A 7,376-nucleotide genomic window follows, 5' to 3' on the forward strand; every position below is an offset into this window, starting at 1 on the left:
TTACCCAGCAAATATACATATATATATAAATTTATTTATTCTGCAAGAAGAAAAAAAGAAAGAGAAAATGGGGTGTCCACTTTTCAACGTCATTTTCACTATTATTTGTACATTAATGCTTAACGTTTTTCTCTAATATCTTGGATCATGCTAAAGGGATGGAAATGATGTGTTGCATCATGGGTCACAACACTTAAATATATGGATGAAAACAAGTAAACCCAGTCATTATTCTTAAAGATTTTTTATTTAATTTTGCTCATCAACATTTTGGCTTCCAGAGATTTAAAAAGTACTTTTTCTGATCACCTTGTTATTTGCCATTTTCATTTTGATCTTTCCATGATGATTCTTTGGCACATTCACAAAAGCCAAAAAACAAACAAACAAAAACATTCTGCATAGTTCTGAGATCAAATGTAGAAATTTATGCGCAACTCAAGTGTGTGTAACAGTGAGGTGGCTGCCATGATGCAGGATCTAATGTTACATTTTGCTCACAATATGTAGCAAGCCACAAAGTGTCAGAGGACTGACATCTGCAGAAAAGAAAAAGCAAACCGTGCCAAGAATGTTGCTCAGTACTACTGACTTGTTGAGCAAATCAATATGTGACACATGCTTCACTGTCAGAGTTGATAGAGAGAAATGAACGATTACATTATTTTAATCATTAACTCCTCCAAACCTCTGTTCTACAAGGTCAATGTACAAAGAAGGTGCAGCAACCTTGAACTCTATCAGAGTTGAAACAGTGAATAAGTCTTTGTATTGAAGGAAAATATTAGTCACATGTCTACTGAATGAGATCATATTTTTCAACAATCAGGACTTATAAATGGAAAACAGAAACGAAGAGTTCCCAACATCGTCATGAAGTGCAAGCCAGCAAACATTTCTGAGCCAAAACAATCTGATTTATGCGTTTTCCACTGAGGGATCCACAGTAAAGGCCACAGACAGACAAAAGTAGCAATTCTGATTTAAGATTTTCTATAATTAAATGTAAAAACAGAGGAAATGCAGATGTATTTTGATAGTCTGAAGTTTAAAATTCTGAGTTGGCTGTACAACAGGTAAATCTTTTACATTTTCTACTTTTGTCTGTAGAGCTTGGGAAAGATGACAATGACTGCTCTATCCTGGTTGGTATTTTTAAACCCCCAACAGAGTAAGAACATTATTCATTTGGACCACAGTTGCAGCACAACACCTGCTGGTAGATATGGAAATAGGCTTTAACAAGGAGTTTCTAGCTAGATGGATAGTTATGCTATAGATTTTTCATACATTATGTTTTTATAGTCAACACATTTTTTAATTAAGTCATTTCTGTCACTGCAAGTAACAGGAACAGACACCTGGGAAAATGACTAAAGAATGCTACGAAATATTCAAGTGTATGTAACAGACGAACTGATTAATTTCATCTAATACAGCTCGTTTTAGTGGATTATGTTTTCTGGGAATGAGCCAAGGAGAGGCCAGCCCCAGTGGCAAATAAAGAAATAATTGTTTTTAAAAACTTTGTTTTTTTCCTCCAAGCCAGACCCCTTATTGTTTAAAGTTTGTATGTTGCCACAAACTCTAAAAACTTTATTTTAATAGTTAATTCCTCTGAACTTATGCATGTGTGCTTTGTTGTTTTTAATCATTTTGTTGCTTAAATCATGTTTTTCAAAAGTCTGTCAATGCCCAACAAAATGGCTACGGATTGCTCTGGGTATATGGTGGAATATTTAAGATTATCTGAAGAAACTGAAAAATCCTCAATGTAAAAAGCCTGACACTGACATTGAAGTTATGCCTTATAATGCAGCTCTACTACAGATTGCTACTGCCACCTACTGTCCAGATTGGCAGTCACATGCATCTGATAATCTGAGATTTTGAATTTGCTGAAACAATTACTGTGTGCAGATGCATTTTCAAATAAAAAATTACAAGCCATCCAAATAAATAGATTTACTGTGGGAATATGCAGCCAAAATGAACAAGGCATCATTATATAAACATCCTGCTGATCTGCATTCAATGTCGCCTGAGTTGACTCATCACAGTGGTGTCATCTGTGAACATAACAGTTTGATGGGGTAAATAGTAGGTGTAGAGTAAGTAGAAGAGGGGGCTAAGAACACAGCCCAGAGGTGCACCTGTGCTAAGTGAATAGTGCAGTCGCATCCTTTAGACAAATTTGCCAATAGATACATTTGAGAATGTTGATGTGCAGCGCAGCCGCTGCACATCAACATAAGAGTAAGAAACAATGTGGGAGCACCTTTAGATTCAAACATGAGCTACACCTCAGTATTTTTAACCGCCCCTTTTTCTTCTGTTTTGAATATCTGCTTCTGGGACTAACTAAACAAAGCCTGCAGGTGGCACTAATGTCAACATCAAAATTCTAAAGAAACATATCTGGGCATGGATAATGGAGTGACAGGCTGAAGGTTCTTTTTTTTTAACAATGGTATCCAATTATCATTTTCTGACTCTTTCTTCTAAGCCATCACATTTTTTTTACTTACTTTTAAGGTTTGATGGACAGTAACACTGAATAATCCATAAGGACGGATTCACTCAGCCTTTCTTTCTACAACTCTTACATCAGGTCTGTTTCAGCAGAAGAATTCACACCCCAGGGTAAAGTTTCACCAGTTTTTCAAAATTCAGCTTTTGTAGTATTTTATACTCCAGTTCTCCAGGATGTTGTCCTGTTTTGAAGCTTTTGTCCTTCAGTGTTTCAAAGTAATGACTCCATTGTCCGTTGAGGTCTGCCCCATATCCAAAAACACTAATCTGGAAAAAAAAAAAAAACCTTAGTAAATAATTTAGAAAGAATAACTTTGCAACGTGTTTTTTTTTAATTATCTTTGCTTAGAGTGCAAGTTGTTCTCCATGTTCTAATCTTCCTCATCTTAAGCAAAGAGATGAACTTTATAAACATAACACAGCCACTTTCAATTTGTCTGGAAGCCCATTGCATGAAGTCATGCTATTAAAAAAAAACTGATTACACAAAGTATAAAAAAATCCCCAAATCTTTACCTCATCACAAATGTGAAGTGCAAGAACCACAGTCATAAAACCAGTGGAAGGATAACTTTCTTTCTCTTTTAGGCAAATTTGATGGACGTCCTTCATAAAAGCTGGGCTGATCACAATCACCTGGTACAAAAAAGAAAGCTTTTAATTAATGGGACTAATAACTTTGCATGCAAAAAGGAAATTAATTGATTCATTACAATACCTACCAAGTCTTTGTTGGCTTGAATTCTGGATTTTACTGGTGCATAGGATCTGTTAAAGACAGCATAAAATGTATACCATTATTAAGCAGAGATAGGATGCAGTATTTGGTAAATTTATTACTAATCAGCTAATATATCGATGAGAAATTTAAGATCAAACTGGATTGTCACAAACATATGAGAGAAAAATAAACAACCTGCTCCTAATGATCAAATTAAAAGGGATTTGGTTAGAAGATGATAAACGAGTACAGTACTTTTTTTTTTTCCTGACGACTAATTTCAAAACTGTTCATTTTTGGTCTTTACGGTCAACAAAGGACCTGGTCTATGTTAAGGTCCTGCAAAGTATGCTGCCCCCAACTTTGGAGCCTCCAGGTATATCTGTAGTCCCCAAACAAGTTTGCCTTTTAAAAATTCCAAAATATTGGCAGGATGAAAATATTGGTCAACTTTTTGTCCCAAAATGTATGAGCGAAATAGAAACATATGACTTACTGTCCATAAAATCCTGTTGTAAAGGCCTTGATGAGCCACTCCAGATCGAGTATCTTAAATGGAAACAGTACAAGGTGAGTACTGTTGTCCAAGTCAACTGCACTCTCCGGATACATGACATGATGCGTTGTTTTGGTGCCCACATTTTCTTCATAGCCTTTGATTGGGGCAAAGTTCATCCTGATTAGGTAAGAGGGGTGTATTCATTAAAGACAATTATAGATTTTTATAAAGTAAATTAAAATGACCTAATGTACAGTATGTTTACCTTATAATTATGTCTTTGGAATCTATGAGAGGTCCGTAATTTGAACCTTTCAGATTAAAAGAATTTCCCACCACTGCACAAGTCAAGCACAAGTTAAGATCCGGTTTTCCAAGATTGGGAATGGGTGGGAATATCTCAAAAAGCTTTTTAACCGTTTCTTCAAAATAACTGAAGTTGCCTTTTTCCTTTTGTAAATGCTGTAATGCAGAAACGCAAAATGAAAATGTGTCTCTTGATCATTTCAATCCATGGCTAACACCTGAGGCCCCCTTTCGTGTAAAGACTTGCCTTCCACCATTTGAAAGCATCCTCTGAGAGTTTGTTCTTGGCAGACAAAAATGGCGTGACAGAACCTTTCTGAAGATGACCACACAACACAGTATCCTGAGAATGATCCAGATCTTGCTGACTTTCATAAACATGATTATGCTGACCATCAGGCTGACAATCTTGAAACCAGAGCCATTCGATGAAGCCATACTTTAAAAACAACCAAAAGACGGTCACAAAGAGCAGGAACATAAACAGCTTTAAAAGAAAATGGCATCTGGCAGTGGGATTCTTGTCAATGGGAAAGAGTTTCAGTCTGTGGAGAGAGTGTGATGGAATATGCATTAGCATATAATGAGAAAGAACAGCTACAAATTTACTGCCATTATTGAACATTCATAAAATAAATGAAGCTAAAAATACAACACTGTTCTCAGTTTAGTTTATGATTGTCTGTCTCACCTGGTGTAAGAATACATTCTTCTTAGGTCCAAAGACATTCCATACACCAACAAATATACTCTAAAAGTGTGAGGGTGAAAAAAAAACAGCTTTCATTAAAAAGAGTTCATGTCAGAAAAAAAAAAAGTTATCAAAATATCAAAAATGAAAAGAGTTCACAAGGCCTTGGACTGCTATGCCAGTTAGGTCAGTTGGATCAATTGAATCAAGCTAATTCACAGCAGATGAATCTTCCAACAGCCCAGACCCATGGAGACACCGGAGAAGACGCGACAGAAAACAAAAGCCAGGGTGTTTCGGTGGACTTACAGCTAAGCTAAAAGCTCACCCTTTCCATTTGCTGCTTCCCTCCATCTTGCTTGCTAATTTGCAATCCCTTGAAAGCAAATTGGACTCGCTGAAGCTTGATTTAACCGCCAAAAGGAAAACAAGAACCTGCTGCATTCTCATTTTCTGCGAGACATGGCTAAACTCATCTGTCCCTCATCATGCCATCAGCCTGGAGAGCCTTACACCTTTTAGAGCTGACAGGAGCCATCCTCTCGCTGGCAAATCCAGAGGATGTGGTGTTTGTTTTAACAACAGCTGGTGTAACAACGCCACCCTGGTCTCCAGTCATTGCTATGTGGACATTGATTTCATGATTGTGAGAAGCAAACCTTCCTACCTACCCTGGGAATTCACCACCGTTATCATTTATGCCCAGTGCCAACACCAAGTACTCTTCACCATGCCTTCAGTGACAGACAACCCATATACCCAGAGGGTGTTTTAATTGTTGCTGGAGACTTTAACCAGGCTAACATCAAGACTTTTATTCCTAATTTCAATCAAAATGTGGATTTTCAGACCAGAGGAGAAAACACACTGGATTTGGTCTACACCAATATCAAAAAGGCCTTCAGAGCAATCCCCCAGCCCATCTAGGCTCTTCAGATCATCTTGCAGTCATGCTCATCCCAGCACACCAACCTCTGCTAATCAGACAAAAAGCCTGTGGTGAAGAAGGTGAGTGTGGTCTGAGGGAGCCATGTCTGCACTACAGGACTGTTTTGAGTGCACGTAGTGGGGCATGTTCAGAGAGGCCGCCTTCCACAACCAATAGAAAAAAAAAAAAGTTATCAAAATATGCAGCATCCGTGTCAAACTACATCCAGTGGTGATGGAGAAGGTTACAGCAACAAAGTCAATAGTCACACAGGCCAACCAGAATCCTTGAATGATAATATTAATAACAAATAAAATAAAACGTAACTTAGCTGTAAAATTTCTACTCAGCAATAGACTAATACTTGAAGTGAGTGTAAAGGTAACCAAAAGAGATTTCTGAGACCATCAGAATGAAAACAACATACTTAGAAGTGGAGTAAAACCTATAAAGACCATAAAATACTATATGAAGTTTCTAAAGACCTTTAAAATTTACCACAGAGTAGCAGAAGTGTAGAAGTGAAAAACCACCACTCTTACCTCGACAATTAAAAGCAGCCACTCAAGCATTTTCAACATTCATCAACACAATGGCGTCTTACCTCGCTGTTTGTCACGGCTGTTTCTCGACGACAGCAGCTGTAATAAAATTGCTAAAGTCAGAGAAGCTTTCTTTATTATTGTTTCCAAGTGAATTTTTGTATAATTAGTTACACACGTATGTGTTTCTCACCGCTATTAAAATAAATTATATTCCCACAGTGACGGCCTGCAGATCGTCTGTGGACGCGCCAACTTCTTTTGAAGTGTGTGACGCGGTGGTTTCCGGAAGTAGAGACTCTCCTATAGAGGCTTCTCTGTGGAGAGCAACGCCTCACCGCCAGCAGCTGAGACCCATCACATCATTTTCCTTAGACTGTTTCCCGCCGCAGGCTGGAGTTTGAAGTTTACTGGCTGAGGTTTGAGCTTCTCTTTGTAAATTATGGAAGCCCGTTTCCGCCACTCTTAAAAAAAATAAAAAATCTCAAAATAATAAAATACTATTTCAAAATAATGAAATACTTTCTCAAAATAATGAGATATTATCTCAAAATAATGAGATATTATCTCAAAATAATGAGATACTACAAAATAATGAGATAGAATCTCATTATTCTGAGATTTTTTTTAACAGAGTGGCGGAAACGGGCTTCCATAGTAAATTGTTTGGAAAACCCAAAATTCAGTTTCTCTTCCTCTTCTTTCTATTTTAATGGCAGTTTGCGTCCATTATTGTTGCACTGCTGCCATCTCTTGGATCCTAATGCTTGTTCTTCCAATTTTCCTAATGAGCCCGGTATTTAAAAAAAACAAAACAAAAAAAAAAAAAAAAACACGCGAAATACCTTCCATTTTCCTTCATTATTATTATTTAACTGAGCAACTGCAGTCTCAAATTTCAATTCCCTATTAAAACCTGTTTCCACATTCAGTAATCTTCGTTGGTTCACTTTCTGGCGAGTGATAAAACTGGGACTGATTATTTAATCTTTTTTTTTTACTTAAAAGGAAAAGTATGATCATGAACTATTTAACTTAAGGACTAATTGTTGTATTAACATTATTTCTGTGTTGATACATTTAATCCTTCTGAAAGAAAATGTGTTTTTTTATTCAGGAGAACACACATTCACTTGAGGCCCTTCAGTCTGCTGAAT

At 36.9% G+C, this 7,376-nt stretch overlaps 1 pseudogene; it reads right to left on the bottom strand.

Annotated features, from left to right (window-relative positions):
* Positions 1-264: 264 nt before the first annotated feature.
* Positions 265-4,845, bottom strand: LOC129376399 (CMP-N-acetylneuraminate-beta-galactosamide-alpha-2,3-sialyltransferase 1-like; annotated as a pseudogene).
* Between the last annotated feature and the right edge of the window lie 2,531 nt (positions 4,846-7,376).

This window comes from Poeciliopsis prolifica, unplaced genomic scaffold (genome assembly GCF_027474105.1).
Source record: "Poeciliopsis prolifica strain line A6 unplaced genomic scaffold, Auburn_PproV2 SCAFFOLD043, whole genome shotgun sequence".
Taxonomy (NCBI): Eukaryota; Metazoa; Chordata; class Actinopteri; order Cyprinodontiformes; family Poeciliidae; genus Poeciliopsis; species Poeciliopsis prolifica.